At 43.0% G+C, this 21,381-nt stretch overlaps 1 long non-coding RNA gene across 2 annotated transcripts in view; it reads right to left on the bottom strand.

The window, feature by feature from the left end:
* LOC132866374 (uncharacterized) overlaps positions 1-21,381 on the bottom strand; it is a 40,167-nt gene that overhangs the window by 4,774 nt on the left and 14,012 nt on the right. Inside the window, exon 2 of one of the 2 annotated variants that reach the window (XR_009650560.1) lies at positions 14,017-14,091. This is a non-coding gene — a long non-coding RNA (uncharacterized LOC132866374). Of the gene's footprint in view, positions 1-14,013; positions 14,092-21,381 lie in introns of both variants that reach the window. The other variant, XR_009650561.1, reaches the window with a different exon arrangement.

The raw sequence follows: 21,381 nt of genomic DNA on the forward strand, positions 1-21,381 counted from the left end.
TGTGTCTGTTGCTACGTCAAACGGGGTCGTGTGTTTACCGTGTTTACAAGAAGATTCCATACGAACGGCCCACTCGTGCGGTATTCACCTCTTTGATATTTTCTGATCACTTTGACCGAGTTCACGACATAGCTGGCGTCTGTCAATATGGCGGAAAAGGTTCGGTTATCGGTCAATATATTACACACACATTTTAGTTGGATTATTTTTTTTTAGTCATTTATCAGCACGTCTCAGAGAAATGTTGATGTTCCGGACAGTTTTGTCTCATTTGCACTGAAACTCTGACTTCACATTGCCCGTATAAGGCTTAACGGTTAATCTGTTCCTAGCTAAATAATTTCCCTCGATGTTCATATTCCTCAGTTACCTAGCAACAGTATTCTCACAACTTTAACCGCTTGAACAGTGGGCTTGTTTCTTGTTTGCCTGTTGAAAGTTGGAGAAATCGACTAACATATTATCACAGATCTAAAAAACATGGAAGTTCAGTTAGCGGTTGATGCTAAATGTCATTTTTAAACATTACAGCACATTTCTGACTCGCGCATTTCCAGCACATCTGAAGAAAATGCTAACATTCCTGATAGCTCCGTCTCATTTGTCAAAGTCTTTATGTTGCGTGGAAGACACAGCCATGTGCTAGTTAAGTAAATTTCCTTCAGTCATTTGCTAGTTTATGTTTGGCAGCCATAGTCAATGCTAGTTACCTTTCTTCAGAATTTTTATCTATTTATTTTTGTAATTTACCAACACACCTGAGGAAAATGTTAATATTCCAGACAGTTTTGTCTCACTTCCATCATCACTACAGCTCCACATTGTGTGCAAAACATGGCTGTGTGCCAGCTAAGCAAATGTACTTTAGTCATTAGCTAGCTTATACTCAGCAGCCATATTCCCCAGTTACTTAGCAACACTTGGATTTGATGCTGTGTAATTAATAGTGTCCAAGTGTTCTCGCTGTTGCTTTTTTAAATTAATTTACCAACATATCTGAGGTAAATTTTGATACTGTTGTCTCATTTCCACTGTTACAAGGTCCTTTCGCCATCTGAGCAATTTTAAAATATCACACAATGAAATTCATATCAGAATATAAACATAATAATGCATAAAAATGACTGATGTGTATTTAAAATTCGTTTTTATGTAGGCTACATTGTAAGGTCAAAGGTAAAAACTCGTTACTATGGAGATAGCCTCGCATCTACGCCAAAGCATCTGATAATGGCGCAGAAACGGATACATGAGTTTTTCGCACCACATCGACATAAACGGACTGCAGGAGAGACGGTGGCCAGTGAAAATGTCTCAGCGAATTTGTCTACAAACAGTAATACAGCTGCTTTATCTTCAGCTGCTGTCGAGTCACAACTGTCAGTAAACTCCGTTGGAGCAGGAGGAGCAACTGAAGAGCGGGCAACTCGGCTAGCTGAAGGGCCACCACCAACTGCAGGATTTGACAAACCCTGTCAACCAAGCAGCTTAAGTTTTCCGGGAAGGAGGTTTGGGAGCGAAACTTTTGGACGTTCTTTTCAGCCAGATCATCACCATGTAGTTAAAACAATCTGTTAATGATGGAAAATATTCAGTTAATGTGCCTCAGGAATGGAGCTTCTTCGGAGTCTTCAGACATATCGGCCAAAATCACAGGTTGGTTCTGCTTACATGCGTTACATGTAGATTATGGAACGTCGGGTACCGCGCTGCAGCGATGTCAACAGTGATGTGGAAGTTTCAAAATTCCATATTTTATTCAGAATAGAACATAAATGACATATCAAATGTTTAAACTGAGAAAATGTATCATTTAAAGAGAAAAAATAGGTGATTTTAAATTTCATGACAACAACACATCTCAAAAAAAGTTGGGACAAGGCCATGTTTACCACTGTGAGACATCCCCTTTTCTCTTTACAACAGTCTGTAAACGTCTGGGGACTGAGGAGACAAGTTGCTCTAGGGACAGGAATGTTAACCCATTCTTGTCTAATGTAGGATTCTAGTTGCTCAACTGTCTTAGGTCTTTTTTGTCGTATCTTCCGTTTTATGATGCGCCAAATGTTTTCTATGGGTGAAAGATCTGGACTGCAGGCTGGCCAGTTCAGTACCCGGACCCTTCTTCTACGCAGCCATGATGCTGTAATTGATGCAGTATGTGGTTTGGCATTGTCATGTTGGAAAACGCAAGGTCTTCCCTGAAAGAGACGTCGTCTGGATGGGAGCATATGTTGCTCTAGAACCTGGATATACCTTTCAGCACTGATGGTGTCTTTCCAGATGTGTAAGCTGCCCATGCCACACGCACTAATGCAACCCCATACCATCAGAGATGCAGGCTTCTGAACTGAGCGCTGATAACAACTTGGTTCTGATCACTTTGTCCGAATGACACGGCGTCCCTGATTTCCATAAAGAACTTCAAATTTTGATTCGTCTGACCACAGAACAGTTTTCCACTTTGCCACAGTCCATTTTAAATGAGCCTTGGCCCAGAGAAGACGTCTGCGCTTCTGGATCATGTTTAGATATGGCTTCTCCTTTGAACTACAGAGTTTAAGCTGGCAACGGCAGATGGCACGGTGAATTGTGTTCACAGATAATGTTCTCTGGAAATATTCCTGAGCCCATTTTGTGATTTCCAATACAGAAGCATGCCTGTATGTGATGCAGTGCCGTCTAAGGGCCCGAAGATCACGGGCACCCAGTATGGTTTTCCGGCCTTGACCCTTACGCACAGAGATTCTTCCAGATTCTCTGAATCTTTTGATGATATTATGCACTGGAGATGATGATATGTTCAAACTCTTGGCAATTTTACACTGTCGAACTCCTTTCTGATATTGCTCCACTATTTGTCGGCGCAGAATTAGGGGGATTGGTGATCCTCTTCCCATCTTTACTTCTGAGAGCCGCTGCCACTCCAAGATGCTCTTTTTATACCCAGTCATGTTAATGACCTATTGCCAATTGACCTAATGAGTTGTAATTTGGTCCTCCAGCTGTTCCTTTTTTGTACCTTTAACTTTTCCAGCCTCTTATTGCCCCTGTCCCAACTTTTTTGAGATGTGTTGCTGTCATGAAATTCCAAATGAGCCAATATTTGGCATGAAATTTCAAAATGTCTCACTTTCGACATTTGATATGTTGTCTATGTTCTATTATGAATACAATATCAGTTTTTGAGATTTGTAAATTATTGCATTCCGTTCTTATTTACAATTTGTACTTTGTCCCAACTTTTTTGGAATCGGTGTTGTATAAACCCATGACCCCCATTAACTAGGCTACTTAATATGCAGCACCCCTGACCTAAAATGTGTTCCTGCGTGCCTGGTTTCGTCGCTACGATATGGATATGCGCTAGCTAACTAAATTTCCTTCAGTCATTAGCTAGCCAATGCTTGGTGGCCGTACTGCCCAGTTGCCTAGCAACAGTGTTTGGACAAACACTTGCAGTTGAAGCTACTGTAATTGTAAGAACTGGAGGGTTTTTTTAGTCGTTTACTAACACATCTGAACAGAAATGTTAACGTCACTAAAATATGGCTACAAACTAGATAAATAAATTTCCCATTGTTGTTAGCTAGCTAGCTTTGCTAGTAGTCTAATGATTGTGTTCTTACAAACACTCCCAATCACTGCTAAGTATAATTACAGTTCCAAAAAATATATTTATTAAAATTTGCCAAAGCATCTGAGGGAAATGTTAATATTTCGGACATTTTGGTATCAGGGGCGGCACGGTGGTGTAGTGGTTAGCGCTGTCGCCTCACAGCAAGAAGGTCCGGGTTCGAGCCCCGTGGCCGGCGAGGGCCTTTCTGTGCGGAGTTTGCATGTTCTCCCCGTGTCCGCATGGGTTTCCTCCGGGTGCTCCGGTTTCCCCCACAGTCCAAAGACATGCAGGTTAGGTTAACTGGTGACTCTAAATTAACCGTAGGTGTGAATGTGAGTGTGAATGGTTGTCTGTGTCTATGTGTCAGCCCTGTGATGACCTGGCGACTTGTCCAGGGTGTACCCCGCCTTTCGCCCGTAGTCAGCTGGGATAGGCTCCAGCTTGCCTGCGACCCTGTAGAACAGGATTAAGCGGCTAGAGATAATGAGATGAGATGAGATTTTGGTATCATTTCCACTGTCTGTATGCTTTTATAATATTGTAATATTGTAAGTATGAGACATGCTAACTAGTTAATCATTTTCCTCAGACATTCGCTAGCTTGCATGTATACACTAAGCAACACTGTTGCCATGATTTTAACTACTTGATCTGATCTTAATAAAGGTCTACACAAATCAGAGTCAACCCCCTGCTGTTGCTGTTTGTCATGTTTCGTAGATGACGCTGTGCTGAAGCTGTCCCTGTGCGAGACATTTAGCAAGCTGAGTGTTTTGTCCTTTGCCGCACATCTTGATTAGATTAGTGTTCGCGGCGGCCAGGAACCCACAGAGGGATCAGCCAGCTCGTAACACAGGCGTTTAGCGCAGGAGAAAAGAGACAGGACATTGTTTGATATGGTGCGTTGGTGTTTTTGCTCAATAAAGTGACGTTCGAAGAGACAAGTGGGCCGACGGCCAGCGCGGGGCTTTTTTTTCTCACATGGAGCCAGACTGAGAGGAACATGACAGAGAGAGACGCAGAGACAGATCGAAAAATAAAGGACTCTCTCCCATGAGGAATTCCACAACTCTTTTTCTTTCTTTTTTCTTTTTTTTCTTTCTTTCTTTCTTCCTTCCTCACTCTTAGTCTTGTGCTCTCTCCTTCTTCCTCTCATTTCTGTAATTGCTGCCTCTTTGAAAAGACAAAAAAAGCTCTGTAGAGACGGCGGCGGCCACAGCGCGAGTGTTTCAGACAGGCCCGAGATTGCAGTTGGAGCAACTCGCCGGCCCGTTTGAAGGGAAAGAAAAGATGCTTTGTGCGACGGCAGATATCGGCCATGTTTCAGAACGAATGTCCCAACGCGGAACGTCCTCTGCATTGAGGGAGATCTGCAGAGCATCATGTGTGAGCAGGGGGAAAGAAGAGAAAAACTGAGTCAGAGATAGACAAGCAACAACTCAAGTCTACAGACACACAGACAGATGCCTGAGCAATAAGGAAGGAAATAAACCGAGAACGAGCAACAGAAATATGCAAAGAAAGGAAATAAAGTATGAAAGAAACTTTGGGTTTGGGAGTTTTGTTTTGTGCCTTGAATTCTTTCTTTCTCTCTCTCTCTGTGTGTGTGTGTGTGTGTGTGTGTGTGTAAGAGAAAGATCAGTTTCAGGTCAGAGATGTTTGGCGTTCCACAGCCAGGCACATGAAAGAGCAAAGAAAAGAGGAGATTTTGTGTGTGTGAGTGAGAGAGAGAGAGAGAGAGAGAGAGAGAGAGAGAGAGAGAGATGGTCAAAAATCCCCTAACAAACACAACATCAATCCATATGAACCACATTTTTAGGAACTGCTCAGTGTGTGTATGGACATGTTTTTCAATCCTGGTGTAGACTAAATGTCCCCACAAAGACAGGAATATCTGATAGTTTGACTTTCCGGGGACATTTGTTTGGTCCCCATTATGAAAATAAATAAAGAAGGAAATAAATAAAGAGAGTCTAAAGCTATCCTTTGTGGTTACGGAGGCTGAGGTTAGGGTTAGATTTAGGTATAACATTAATTAACTGGATTAATAACTATATCAATGGAAGGTCCTCACAAGGATAGTAACATGAAAGGTCCTCACAAAAGGATAGTGTGTGTGTGTGTGTGTGTGTGTGTGTGTGTGTGTGTGTGTGTGTGTGTGTGTGTGTGTGTGTGAGTAACTCCACACTATATAGTATATAGCATATAATCTCCACAGAGCTCCAGATGGACTTCAGAGTATACACACTGAATTGCTCATACAGTAACTGGAACAATGACCACACACACACACACACACACACACACACACTGCTGTTCAATAGCCAAAACACTCCAAAGTCCAAGTCCGGTTTGTTTTGTGGTGCTTGTATGAAACAATCAAATCATCATTTGTTGGCTAGCGCTGCTCGATCTCAGCTCTGCATTTCACACTGTAAATCATCCTGCTCTCTCACTTTGTTTAAGAATTCTCAAACATTTCCAAAAATAACAGAGTCCAAACAGGCCTGAAATTGTCCTTGTCAGTGGTTTATCCAAGGAAACAAGTCTGGCAAGGACAGCTTTTATGTCATGTCAATGAGAAGCAGATTATCAAAAACGACAACAACAAGAAAACCTGAATAGTTACTTATTAGCTGTACACCGCGCCGCCATTTAACCCAAATATTGTTGTTCAGTCAACACGTATCGGGTGTTTAATGGTTTGGGAATATAGCTAATTCAGTCTTTAAAAAACAAACAAAAAAAACCCAATCACTCCTCAAACCACATCCAGGTCTTCAGTGAGGAGGTAGGATTTCCTGTCGTGTCGTCTATAAACATGGATAACAATTTACCGTGCAGCCGAACACTGGAATGTTATTGAGGCGGCCATCTTGGAAAATGGCGACGTAATTTCCACACCGCCTAAAATATCTATTCACACAAATAACGAACAAGAACAACACGTTAATTTTTAAGTTGGAAGATATTTTTATTTATTTTTATTTTTTTTAACAGGTGATGCAACAATCGAGGTCATATATTGCGAATGTCAAATATTTCCGGTTCGTGCACAACTTCCTGTGTTTAATTCGAGATGACACAACCCTGTCGAAATGCACGTACTAGTGTGCGGCGTGTACTACTGTACATGGGAGCGTATTAATGGAAGTACAGTATGTGAATTGAGACACAGCGCAATTCTACCTGTTTCCTCAAACAAATCACGACTCTACATTAAGCCACGCCTCCTAAAGTTTTAAGCATAAGGGCCCGGTTCAACAACACCAATAACTATAACTCCAACTCTGACTCTCCCTCTGCCTGAATTTAGTTCCAGTCTGGAGCAGAAACACCACAACTATAATCCCGACTATAATATCGCTCGGTCCTGACACTCAGGGAAATAAACACATGCAACTTCGGAATAGTCATGGAAGTTTTTTTCCGAGTAGTAGCACATTATTCCGGGTCATACTGTATAGCTTGGACTTCAAAACAACCCATGCACACACTCCAGTGGTTGATAAAATACAGATAGGAAACAGACTATGGAAATATAATAAAAAAGGATACAAAATATGGAGTTCTTACGGATTTTAATACGGATGCATCATGGACGCTAATAATTTACGGATCGGTCACAGACATTTCAGTACAGTATATTACAGATTTCATACGGGTAAAAAATGCATCACGGATAAAAAATTAAGAAGTCTAAAACAATTAAATGTTTGGACTGCTGAAGTTCATAATTAAAATATCTTTCCTGCATTTATATGTTTACTTTATTAATTTATTATTGATATTTCATGGAAAATAATCACATAACCGTGAATTAAAGGTCCGTGCTTTGTATTATTTTTTTATTTTCTGTAAATCCATATTCCATGACTTCATGATGCAACAAGGATGTACAAAAAAAAAAAAAAAAAGGTGCCCGGGGAAAAATTGCACGTGCTCAGACAACATCACATGTAAACAATGACCTGATTGGTCAGATGTTTTATCGGATCAGGTCCAGGCCTGGAAAACTGGCTCTAGAAGCAATCTTAGCGATACGGATAAACCCAGGCCTGGGCTATAGGGATCGTTATCAGTCTGGTGTGAGCACCGATCACATAAACTCTAGCGGACTGATTTATTCATAGTTATCGCTATAGTTGTCGTCATGGTTATAGTTATCGGTATTGTTGGACCGGCCCTTAAAGCTGGAAGTGATGTGAAAGACACGACTTTAGAATGTTTAGTACAGAATGCATTGTTTGAAAACATTGTTTTGAGTGAGTGTATGAAGAATTTTGAGCAAAATAGACTTCTGTGGAAAATATCTCGACTGATCAAAGGGGAAATTTGGAAATTTGGTTTTTTAAAGCCATGTATTATAGAGCTGAGCTTCTTTAATCACACACACACACACACACACACGGGTAGCTCAGATACCACTGGACTCCTTGTCATCCCCAAGGTCAGATTATCCATCATGAAGAGGTCAAAGAGGTCATTCAGTGTCAAAGCCCCAGAGCTCTGCGTCTCTCTACGTCTGTCTTCTCTTTCCTCCTTCTCTTAAAAAGGCGTGATTAACACCCACCCCTTCACTCAACACGATCTTCTTTCCTCATCCTGTCAGCCGTCAGGTTTGCGAAGCGTCCTTTGGGATTTGGAACGGCTCCAAATGAAATTCAATGGATAATTATTTTTATCCCTGTTGAATCCTGGATTCCGATTGGTCAGAAGGGAAAGTGTTGATTAATTCTCTATAATTTCAGCTCTGACAGTAGTGCAGCTGCAAACTACAGGCTTACATCAATGCCCTCGTTCACGGGGACTTGTACGGTAGACGCTCCACATAAAGGGATTATAAAACGTGTAATCACTGATATAGTGAAGCGTTTATCCAGGGATGGGGGAAACGTGTAACTCTCCAACATCTTCAGGATGGAGGAGCTTCTTATGCCAAGTACACTCGATCTTATCACAGATCCACAAGAGCGAGGAACATCCAAGGAGATGTCCAAGTTATCATTGGCAGGCCATTGAACCAATATGAAATGAGGGACAGCAACAGGTTTCCCTGTTACTCAGGGCTGAAGATAAGATCAAGGTCTCATGGCAAGAAGGAGATAAATCGATGTACATGGACCATAATGGTGAAGATGCATAACATAATACCTTAGAAATTTCACCTGAAGGTGATCTGCTTGGATCTTACTTGCTTTTTTTGTAACAAGACAAGCTGCACTATTAGAGAGAGAGAGAGAGAGAGAGAGAGAGAGAGAGAGAGAGAGAACAGAGAGACAGTGAACAGAGACAGAGAGACAGAGAGAGAGAGTGAACAGAGAGCGAGAGAGTGAACAAAGAGAGACAGAGAGAGTGAACAGAGAGAGAGAACAGACTGAACAGAGAGAGAGAGAACAGAGAGTGTGAACAGAGAGAGAGTGAGAGAGAGAAAACAGAGAGAGAGAACAGAAAGAGAGTGAACAAAGACAGAGATGGGGAGAGACAGAGAGAGAACAGAGAGAGAGGGAACAGAGAGAGAGGAGAGAACAGAGAGTGAGTGAGAGAGAGAACAGAGAGAGAACAGAAAGAGTGAACAAAGACCGAGACAGAGAGAGTGAACAGAGAGAGAGAACAGAAAGAGAGTGAAGAGAGACAGAGTGAAGAGAGACAGAGAGTGAAGAGAGAGAGTGAACAGACTGAACAGAGAGAGAGAGGAGAGAACAGAGAATGAGTGAGAGAGAGAACAGAGAGAGAGCGAGAGAGAGTGAGAGAACAGAGTGAGAGAGAACAAAGAGAGAGAGAACAGAGAGAGAGAGAGTGAGAGAGAGTGAACAGAGAGAGAGAGAGAGAGAGAGAGAGAGAGAGAGAGAGAGAGAGAGAGTGAACAGAGAGAGAGAAAACAGAGAGAGGAGAGAGAGTGAACAGACTGAACAGAGAGAGAGGGAACAGAGAGAGAGAGAGAGAGGAGAGAACAGAGAGTGAGTGAGAGAGAACAGAGAGAGAGAGGAGAGAACAGAGAGTGAGTGAGAGAGAGAACAGAGAGAGAGCGAGAGAGAACAGAGAGTGAGTGAGAGAGAACAGAGAGTGAGTGAGAGAGAGAACAGAGAGAGAGCGAGAGAGAACAGAGAGTGAGTGAGAGAGAGAACAGAGAGAGAGCGAGAGAGAACAGAGAGTGAGTGAGAGAGAGAACAGAGAGAGAGCGAGAGAGAACAGAGAGTGAGTGAGAGAACAGAGAGAGAGCGAGAGAGTGAGAGAACAGAGAGTAAGAGAGAACAAAGAGAGAGAGAACAGAGAGAGAGCGAGAGAGAGAGTGAGAGAACAGAGTGAGAGAACAAAGAGAGAGAGTGAACAGAGAGTGAGAGAGTGAACAGAGAGAGAGAAAACAGAGAGAGGAGAGAGAGTGAACAGACTGAACAGAGAGAGAGGGAACAGAGAGAGAGAGGAGAGAACAGAGAGTGAGTGAGAGAGAACAGAGAGAGAGAGGAGAGAACAGAGAGTGAGTGAGAGAGAGAACAGAGAGAGAGAGGAGAGAACAGAGAGTGAGTGAGAGAGAGAACAGAGAGTGAGAGAGAACAAAGAGAGAGAGAACAGAGAGAGAGACAGTGAGAGAGAGAGTGAACAGAGAGCGAGAGAGAGAGTGAACAGAGAGAGGGAGAGAGAGTGAACAGACTGAACAGCGAGAGAGGGAACAGAGAGAGGGAACAGAGAGAGAGAGAGAGAGAGAGAGGAGAGAACAGAAAGTGAGTGAGAGAGAGAGCAAGAGAGAGAGCAAGAGAGAGAGTGAGAGAACAAAGAGAGAGAGAACAGAGAGAGAGAGAGACAGTGAGAGAGAGAGTGAACAGAGAGAGAGAGAGAGAGAGAGAGAGAGATACTATTTGTAACTGCTGTAATGAAAGTGATAACAGAAGCTAACTTGCTTCTCTGTGAAAAAAATATGACATTTTAATGAATAAAAGTTGCTGTGGTGTAAGAGGAATAAAACACTTGGGGAATGTGAAGAGTTGCGAATTCCTGAAGTGTTTTATTCTCTTACTTATTTTACACTCACCGGCCACTTTATTAGGAATACCCATCCATCCACCTGCTGTTCTGTTTGATGCCGTTCTCTAATCAGCCGATCGCTCAACAGCAGCACAATCAAGATCCAAATCACCAGCTTCAGTTAATGTTCACAATGTTCAAACATCAGAACGGGAAAACTTGTGATTTCAAAGTGTGACTTTCTTTCACTGTGGCATGGGTGTTGGTTTGAGCCAGATGGAGCATGAAGGTTTGAGTATTTCAGAAACTGCTGATCTCCTCCTGGGGTTTTCACACACAACAAATAATCTCTAGAGTTTACACAGACAGAATGGTGCAAAAAACAAAAAAACATCGAGTGAGTGAGTGAGTGAGTGACAGTTCTGTGGGTGGAAACCGACGCCTTGTTGATAAGAGAGGGTCAGAAGGAAATGGACAGATTCATGGTTCAAGCTTTTTTACCAGGAAGGATATAGTAACTCATATAATCACTCTTTACAACCGTGGTGAGCAGAAACGCATCTCAGCATGCAACAGCAGAAGAACACCACCTTGGGTTCCAGTCCTGCAGGTAAGGGAACTCTATCGCCACCAGCTTCGCACTGTGCATTTTTTTTTTTTTTAAAGTATGGTTTATGTCATACAGTGTTTACATCACAGAGTGTCAGTGTGATGTCACTGGCCACCAGACTCAGGTAGAATTTTAGGCGTGGCCTAAAGTTTAAAGGTCAGAGCCGTACATTGGAAGCCGTTTGGGTTTTATACATGAAGTCATTTTACACACACATGGTGTTACTGAGCCAAACAAATTCCTTTGATGATTTCGGCACGGAGAAGACGCTCGTGTTCAGAGTAACATTAAGCATCAGCATGGACTTCCTGTTTCATTCTGTTTTCGTGTGTGTGTGTGTGTGTGTGTGTATGTGTGAGAGAGAGAGAGAGAAAGAGAGAGAGAGAGAAAGAAAGAGAGAGACCCCATGTGGATAAATCCATTCAGACTAATCCTACAGGAAAGGCGCCACTGTGGACAGCTGTTAGGAGTTAGAGAGAGAGAGAGAGAGAGAGAGAGAGAGAGCGAGAGAGCGAGAGAGAGAATGACTGAGATATCATAAATCAACAGTGTTGGTCTTCGTGTAAGCTGGGCACAAGTGTGTGTGTGTAGCAAATGCATGGCACAAAATCCAACAGGAAAATTTAAGTGGGCCTGGTGTGTGCATATATTTCATCTCTCCAATGTTTTAGCGTGTGTGTGTGTGCAGTCCAGGCTCTGCCACTTCCCTCACGCTTCCCTGCAGCATTACTCTGTAGTCTGTAAAGATCACAAACGCTCACCTTTCTCAGCCTCATCAGCAGCTTTACACACACGACACCGAGCCAAAAAATCATTTCCAGCCGCCGAAGTACACAGAGGTTACCCAGGTTCTGTTTCACTTCAGATGCACACTCATTAGGCCAGATGGAAACTCACAAACGCCTGTCACTCGGGTGGTCCCCTCAAGGGTACATGCTTTTCTACCTTTAGTTAGAGGATCTAAAGGATGTAGCCTACTTTTAAAACTCATTTAAGGCACATAATTGAATGTTAAAGACCACTGTTGAACCTTTGAGGTTGTGTTTACATTGTTTGTACCTTCAGGAAGAATGAATTACCTGTATGGTACTGTTTTTTGGGTTTTTTTTTTTTTTACAGTTTATATCATGGTGTGAAAAAAAGTTGAATAACAAAAAGAAGACAACAACATTTAAAATTGTCCCAACATGAAATATGGTGTGGTTGATTTTACTGATGTTCCTGAATGTTATTATTATTATACGGGATAAAAAGTTCAATAGGGCATACTGAAGAAAGGGGGGAGGGGAATCTCTTTCGATTGGTGATTAAGGATGAAAATGGTCGCTTTCCTTCCTGCGATGAGGGGATGAAAATCTAAAGATAGTGTTGTTCTTGATTCTAAGATTCCTGTTCTTGGCTGCAGGAGTGGAACCCAGTGTGGTCGTCTGTTTTCTGTTGCATGCTGAGATGCTTTTCTGCTCACCACGGTTGTAAAGAGTGATTATATGAGTTACGGTATCCTTCCAATCTGTCCATTATACCCTGACCTCTCTTATCAATAAGCCATTTGTTTCCATCCATAGAACTGTCTCTCACACAACTCAATGTTTTTTTGTTTTTTGCACCATTCTGTCTGTGTAAACTCGAGAGACTGTTGTGTGTGAAAACCCCAGGAGGAGATCAGCAGTTTCTGAAATACTCAAACATCTGGCTCAAACCAACACCCATGGCACAGTGAAATGAAAGTCACACTTCTTTGAGATCACAATTTTTCCTGTTCTGATGTTTGAACATTAACTGAAGCTCTTGATTTGGATCTGCGTGATTTGATGCATCGTGCTGCTGTCAAGGGATTGGCTATGCAAATGCAGGATATAAGTTATGTGTTTACCAGGAGAAAGGGGCAGGGCATTTATAATTGTGGGTGTTTTTGTAATGGTTAGCACTCTGGACTCTGAATCCAGCTGATCGGAGTTCAAATCTCAGTGGAACCTGCAAAGTGTTTGCTCAAGGTTCTTCACTAATGTGGATAAATTGTCTTCGAACAGAGCTCAGGTTTGCGCCAAGTAAGTTTCCACATGCCAAAGTTTTGTCAAGATGAACATGGAATAAAAATTCTCACTTTTAGAAGTCACTCTGCATAAGGGGGTCTGTCATGTGGTCTCATCTCATCTCATTTTCTGTAGCCGCTTTATCCTTCTACAGGGTCGCAGGCAAGCTGGAGCCTATCCCAGCTGACTACGGGCGAAAGGCGGGGTACACCCTGGACAAGTCGCCAGGTCATCACAGGGCTGACACATAGACACAGACAACCATTCACACTCACATTCACACCTACGGTCAATTTAGAGTCACCAGTTAACCTAACCTGCATGTCTTTGGACTGTGGGGGAAACCGGAGCACCCGGAGGAAACCCACGCGGACACGGGGAGAACATGCAAACTCCGCACAGAAAGGCCCTCGCCGGCCACAGGGCTCGAACCCAGACCTTCTTGCTGTGAGGCGACAGCACTAACCACTACACCACCATGCCACCCCTGTCACATGGTATAAATGTAAATATAACAAAACTATATGTGACTTTAAGCTCAAAGTAAGTGATAAAATGAGGTACTTAAGTGCAGTGATGTCAATGTTTTTTGTATCCTATTTGGTATGTTTTTAATCACAGTGCAAATCAATTCTATTTCTTATGGAGCATTGACGTATTGTTGGAATTACACAAGCTACAAAACCACCCTGAAATTCTGCTCATTGACATTTACTAACTTGCTTTGATCCAAAATTATTTGCAAAATTCAGCTGATCGAGTGTAAATTTACTGGAATTTGAACTCACAACCTTCTGATTGCTATCCCAGAGCCTCAACTGAAGAGCCACCACTGCCCTTGCTCAGCTCCTCAGGTTCAGGAACACCTGTGGTAACACACAGCAGACAAAATTGACACATACACTATGAGACAAGAACTTTGTGCAGCAACTCAGGCTATATGTCCTTGTTGAACATCCCATTCCAGATTTAGTCCCCTTTGATGTTATAATAAGCTCCACTCTTCTGGGAAGGCTTTCCACTAGATCTGTTCTGGCGCTGATGTTTGCTGAGGAGGCCTGGGGTTTAGTCTTCATTCCAGTTCATCCCAAAGGTGTTCAGTGTGGTTGAGTTCAGTGAGGGGTCTGTGCAGGACATCTCGAGTTCTTCCACTCCAACCTGAACACACCCTGTTTTAATGGAGCTCACTTTGTGTGCAAGAACATCGTCATGATGGAACACAATTGTGTGCTTCCAACTTTGTGGCAATGGTTTGGGGAAGAACCACATACGGGTGTGACGGTCGGGGTGCACAAACTTTTGGCCATATAGTGTAGTAACCATATGACTAAACCATATTTTAACACCTTTAACATTTGGTGTGTGTGCAAGCTAAAATGCTAAACTGTTCCACCCAGACATGAGGAAGCCACTTTGTCGGTTGTGCTTTTGATGATGTGATGTCACACAAACAACCATCAAATTGAGGTTTCAGGAAATTCACACTTCACACCTGGTTAGGAAAAGACAAGACAAGACAAAACCCTGAGGTTTTTCACACTGCAAGTCAGGATGGTCCAATCCAGTCCAAACACATCCAGTACACTGTTTGATTCTGTTCCAGGTGTAAAAAGGCACATGAGTAGGGAATAATGATTGCAAAACGGGTAATACATAGTTCAGGTGTGTGTGGAGGCTGAGATGAACCAACCTGTGGATTAGTTGGAGGTTCCTGAGGATTACCACTGACAGCTGAAGTGAATAACATTAACATTGATTATCTCATTACAATGGCACCTGTCAAGGGGTGGGATATATTAGGCAGCAAGAGAACACAGTTCTTGAAGTTGAGGTGTTGGAAGCAGGAAAAATGGGCAAGTGTAAGGATCTGAGTGACTTTGTCAAGGGCCAGATTGTGATGGCGAGATGACTGGGTCTGAGCATCTCCAAAACTATAGGTCTTGTGGGGTGTTCCTGGTATGCAGTGGTTAGGACCTACCAAAAGTGGTCCAAGAATCCAAAGGATAACCAGTGAACTGGGGATAGGGTCATGGGTGTCGAAGGCTCACTGATTCACATGAGGCACGAAGGCTAGCATATGTGGTTCAATCCCACAGAAGATCTACTGTAGCACAAACTGCTGAAAAAGTTAATGAGCTCTTCTGTGGGACTAGACCATATGGGCTAGCCTTCATGCCCCATGCAAATCAATCAATGGGCCTTCGATGCCCATGACCCTGTCGCAAGTTCACTGGTTGTCCTTTGGATCCTTGGACCACTTTTGGCAGGTACTAACCACTGCATACCAGGAACATCCCACTCTGTAAGATGTGCCATTTTGGAGATAATCAGACCCAGTCATCTTGCCATCACAATTGGGCCCTTGTCAAAGTGACTCAGATCCTTGCACTTGCCCATTTTCCCTGAGACTTTTACCCATACTCAAGTGAACAAAGGACAAATCTAATCACATTTAAGCTTAAGTTAAATGTTAAGCCACACACACTGACTCTTTGTCAGTGTGGGGATTTGAACTCACAATATCCTGGAAAGCAGGACTGAACCTTGCCCGCTATACCTGTATGCTATTGTTTTTTCTCCTGTTTTCCCTCAGCATGCAAGAAAGAATCCGACCACATGACACTGCTGTTAACATGTTCCTGCAAATAGCACTAAATTATCAAATTTAACTAAGACATGATTCAGCTTGATTAGAGCTTACCAGGCTGGTTTTTACACACACACACACACAAACACACACAGTGGGAATGTGAAGGCCTTTATAACTCATGCATGAAAATGTGTCAGTGTGGGGTCACTGAGACATAACGAGGCAATATAGGACACATTTTTGGCTTCGTGATTGAGTGGATGTTCACTAAAAGTGGCTCGTTTGAAACAAGACCCGACAGGAAGCCTTAAATGACCTTGGTGCAACGCTGGAGTGGGAATTGGGAGGGTCGGCAGAATTCCCGATGGACCGCTCATGTTTCGAGCTGATTACCATGGGCTAACAACATTACACTTATGAAAGCGGTTTGCCACAGCCGGCCCTCACCGTCTACCGTATATATAAACGCAGAAAAACACTCACGTAACCAAGCACTTTTTCTGGCTTTCACAGTCAACATTATAACCAAGTCTACATTCATGGTAATTTATGGGGATTAAATCCGCAGCCCCTTCCATTGGACTACAGCCCTGGTTTGCCTTGAATTGCAATTGGTCTGCTAATGAGTCTTGTTGACGAGGGTGGGTAGAGATGATTAAACTTCTTGCCTAGAGGTTTTTTCTTTTAACAACTTGATGGACGTCAAGTGTAGAATGGTAGGTCAAAAAAATAGAGACCAAGAGAACAAACGTTGTGCTGAGAAGAAGAAATAAAAACAAAAGCAATCAAGGTTAATGCAGAACGAGACCGTCAGTGACGGCGTAGCTCACTCCGGTCCCATCTAGTCCAGAAGGAACGATCTAAAGTGAGCCACCTTGTGCAATAAATATTGCACGCTTTATATACACTATATACAAGCTATATATAGAAGCGATATCCACCCTAGGAATACCGACCTGTTTGCCAGAAAGAATCCAAAACAGCGAGGAATTGACCAATAAGAAGCGATTTTTCTTGAACTGTTCACGCATTAAGGCTTAATTAGTCCATAACTTCATTAAAAGTTGTAATTGAGCAAATCTGGGTAGAAGTTACATGCACCCTAGGTACCCCTACCTTCATGCCAGAAAGAATCAAAATCAGTGAAGAACTGAAGGAGAAGAAGCTATTTGTGTGGAAACTGCTCATTAGGGATTGATTAATTACTCCATATCTTCATTATTAATTGCAATTATGCAAATCTGGGTAGAAGATATATACACCCCAGGCAGACCTACCTTCCTGCCAAAAAGAATAAAAATCGGTGAAGAATTGAGAGAGAAGAAGTGATGTTTGTGAAATGTGGACTACACCGGACGGACAACGCGATGGCATGAGTTCATCACCTCTCGGCCGCATGAGCTAATAATGAATATTTTGAGGAGGCAAAAGCGTTCGTCACGTCATACTCATTTCTGCTGGATGTGAGTGGTGCATCATGGTCGTGTTACGGATAAATCTGGCTCGCCATTGCATGTCAACCATCACAACAGGGACAGACATCATCCGAACAAAAGGACTCGGCTACTAAGCCATATATATAACATCGCAAGCAACATTTGTAACTTGCTAGCTAGCGATGTTATCCAGCTAGCTTTTTCCTCCCGAATCTAACTCTGAACTTATGATGCTCTCGCGATTCCGGTGGTAAAAATCAAAGAGAGCACAACTAGGAAATATCGTTGACTGGCTCCCAAAAAGTCTACAGTACAGATAATTTGAGGTCACATTGACAGGATCATCAACAATATTCATCAATGTTGGCACTGTACATCGCACTTAGCATTGCAACACTGCAACACCAACTTCCATTAGTTCTGCCATCTTGAGTCACAAAACATCATCAGAAAATTTCGAATACTACAAGAATGGACTATTTGTGTAGACATTCGGGAAAACATGACCACACTGACAGCATAGCGTGCTGCTGATGTTCGGCTTCACTTAAAATGCTAACCAAAGACACAGATAAACACCATTATTAAAACCATTATTAAATGTTAAGCGGTTATTGTGACATGAAAATTTTACTTTGGTAGATGCATACTTTTAGTGCACTCATATTAAATTCTCATATAACACCCTACACACACACATAAGCACGCACGTACACACGCAGTCACATTCATGGGAAAGGACACATCCTGTATCCACTAGTTGGTTTCAGATTGAGGCTTATCAGGTTAACATTTTTCATCTCTCTGCTGTCAGAGCCTGCACAGGTTCCCACAGAGGTGGAAAGCCCCGTTCGAGCATACACACCCTCTCTCTGCCACTTTTGCAGCTTAGCCTCGGGGGTGACGAGAGGTCACACGCTCAGTAACCTTAATTGCCCTTTGACCTCTATGTATGGAGCTGTTGTGTGAAGACATTGGGAAGTCATGGCTAAACGTCTGATATACTAAATGTGTGTGTGTGTGTGTGTGTGTGTGTGTGTGTGTGTGTGTGTGTGTGTTAGAAAGCATTTACAATCTCTCCTTCCTGGTTGATGCATGTAACATGACAAAACAATTTCAAGATGTTGTGGGATGTATATGTATATCTATTTGTGTATATCTGTGCATGCCTGTGTGTGATTGTATCATATGTGTGAGTCTCTGTGTGTGTGTGTGTGTGTGTGTGTGTGTGTGTGTGTGTGTGTGTGTGTGTGTGTGTGTGTGTGTGCGCATGCATGTCTCATTGAGGCCCGGTCTGGTTTGTTCCCAGTGATTCTCTCGTTTCCCCCCGCTGCGGTCCAGATGCGCGTTTTGAACTCCGCTGTTGTCGCCGGCTCATGTTTCCGAGTGTTTATTGTTTTCCACAGGCAGACAGGGGGGAGAGGGAGAGAAACAGAGAGACTGAACTCTCTCTCTTTCTCTTGCTCTCTCTCTCTCACACACACACACTTTTTACAGGCTAAATACGGTCAGCCCACGACAAACTCAAGACCACATCTATTAACTGCTCGCCATAAATTTCCAGTGTTATGGCCCATTTCGGTCTCCATACACTCATGTGAAACACTTGTACAGCATAGTAACACACTATGTAGTATTTCTAAATAATAATTAAATAATATTGGCTGGCGTTGAGTGGTATATCAGATATATTCCATTCAGCTAGCATGATATTGAATGAGTTGAAGACGAGTAGCTAATTGGAATATATCTGATATACCATGAAAAAAGCCATTATTATTATTATTACACATACTCTCCATATCAGCAATTTTGAAGGCCAATGCTAGCTTACCCACGACTTGGTGCTGTCAGCGCAGCAGTCCAGTTACCTTCCAGCCAGTGTAGTGTTAGCAAAGGCCAATGCTAGCGCAGTCAAGCCGATTATTATTATCTTATCTCATTATCTGTAGCCGCTTTATCCTGTTCTACAGGGTCGCAGGCAAGCTGGAGCCTATCCCAGCTGACTACCATTCACACTCACATTCACACCTACGGTCAATTTAGAGTCACCAGTTAACCTAACCTGCATGTCTTTGGACTGTGGGGGAAACCGGAGCACCCGGAGGAAACCCACGCGGACACGGGGAGAACATGCAAACTCCGCACAGAAAGGCCCTCGCCGGCCGCGGGGCTCGAACCCGGACCTTCTTGCTGTGAGGCGACAGCGCTAACCACTACACCACCGTGCCGCCCCCTAAGTTGAACTTATTATTATTATTATTATTAGCTCATCCAGCCGACAGGCTATGTGTTTATGCCATCATGTGTTGTCCATCATCCGTCTGGCGGCATCCACATTTCTCGAAAATCATGTCTTCTCTCTCAATTCTTCGACTTTTATTCTTTTTGGCAGGAAGGTAGGTCTGCCTGGGGTGCATATAGCTTCCATATTTGCATAATTGCAATTTATAATGAAGATATAGAGGAATTAATCAATCCCTAACGAGCAGTTTCCACACAAATCGCTTCTTCTCCTTCAGTTCTTCACCAATTTTGATTCTTTCTGGCATGAAGGTAGGGGTACCTAGGCTGCATAGAACGTCTACCCAGAGTTGCTTCATTACAATTATTAATGAAGTTATGTACTAATTAAGCCTTAATGAGTGAGCAGTTCAACAAAAATCATTACTTCTTGGTCAATTCCTCACCGTTTTGGATTCTTTCTGGCAAATAGGTCGGTATTCGTAGGGTGGATATCGCTTCTATATATAGCTTGTATATAGTGTATATAGCTTACAACATTTATTGCGCCCATAAGGTGGCCCACTTTAGATTGTTCCTTCTGGACTAGACGGGGCTGGAGTGAGCTACGCCATCATTGATGGTCTCGTTATTAAAATTCCTTGTGTACACTATGCAGTGCATCTCCATAGCCAGCAGGGTGAGTTTTTCTGTCTGGATTAGGAGCTGCAACAGGAAACAAGTATCTGACTGCAAAAAAAAAAAACATAATGAAGAAAATCAAACAAATACCCGACACTGCAGAACCCAAAGTCCAGCAATCATTCAGAGTCAGCTTTGATCAAGCTCCTCATACCTGGGATGGAGTTGAACCAAGAGTCCACTGAATAGAAACAACTTGGTGTCTTCTATGCTGGATAAGTGTGTTTTTCCGTGTTGTTGAGCACCTTATGTGTTAGGGTTATTGGAAAAGATGGATGAGTCCCATTGTAAACCCTGTTCTTCTTTTTCACAGTGATTGCTCCTCCCACTTTGCCATCAAACAAACAATGAACATCAGGCTCAACAGAAAAGTGCTGGATCAGACATATGAATACTGCTGATACGCCAGTCTTCATAACCAAGAGACCATTAATTGGCCCTTGTATGCAGAAGGGGGCAGTTAGCGCTTTCTTTCCAGTGTGTTCAGCTGCCCAGTGATGTCACATAACCAAATAACCAGCAGTTAAATAGATATAGTGACTTCATGTGTCTCATCCAAGCCTCCCGGGTTGGTAGGTGTTGTGTGATAGCGGAGGACAAACAAGTGAGTGGGAATTATCAAATGATCCAATAAAGAGAAAACAGAGCAAATGACTAAAAAGAAAAATAAATGATGAATATCACCGTTGGAATAACTACAGGGTTAGTACACTAGTATGTGGTTCAGGTGGTTGACCACGCCTTGTTCTCACTGGGTAAAAGCCAACAATAACAAGAGCTTACCTGAACTCATTAACAGGATTTGACTGTGTTCCCAAACATTACAATTCACACATACAGTATTTAGTGTGGGCGGCACGGTGGTGTAGTGGTTAGCGCTGTTGCCTCACAGCAAGAAGGTCCTGGGTTCGAGCCCCGGGGCCGGCGAGGGCCTTTCTGTGTGGAGTTTGCATGTTCTCCCCGTGTCCGCGTGGGTTTCCTCCGGGTGCTCCGGTTTCCCCCACAGTCCAAAGACATGCAGGTTAGGTTAACTGGTGACTCTAAATTGACCGTAGGTGTGAATGTGAGTGTGAATGGTTGTCTGTGTCTATGTGTCAGCCCTGTGATGACCTGGCGACTTGTCCAGGGTGTACCCCGCCTTTCGCCTGTAGTCAGCTGGGATAGGCTCCAGCTTGCCTGCGACCCTGTGGAAGGATGAAGCGGCT

The sequence above is a fragment of the Neoarius graeffei genome, chromosome 18, assembly GCF_027579695.1.
Source record: "Neoarius graeffei isolate fNeoGra1 chromosome 18, fNeoGra1.pri, whole genome shotgun sequence".
Lineage (NCBI taxonomy): Eukaryota > Metazoa > Chordata > Actinopteri > Siluriformes > Ariidae > Neoarius > Neoarius graeffei.